Raw genomic sequence first — 266 nt, 5'->3', positions numbered from 1 at the left:
TCCAATGTTTCCTCAGTTAGTTTTTTAAAAATGATATCAGATTAGTAAACAGAATGTGCCTTTGAGACATTGGAGGAATGGTTGCTGATAATGGGCAATGTAGATATTGCATTGAAGATTAGCCACCCACTCAGATCAGCTGGTATTCTGTATATGAGTGACCCCAAGCCTTTGACTGGTAGTGTATGTTACCTTCCGTTTTTTTTTTCGAATTTTAAACTCTGGTCAATTTTATGAGGACTATGGTTAACTGGTCCTCAGATCTC

The sequence above is a fragment of the Etheostoma spectabile genome, chromosome 13 (genome assembly GCF_008692095.1).
Source record: "Etheostoma spectabile isolate EspeVRDwgs_2016 chromosome 13, UIUC_Espe_1.0, whole genome shotgun sequence".
NCBI classification, from domain to species: Eukaryota; Metazoa; Chordata; class Actinopteri; order Perciformes; family Percidae; genus Etheostoma; species Etheostoma spectabile.
The sequence above is the reverse complement of the archived record's forward strand: the minus strand, read 5'-3'. Positions refer to the sequence as shown.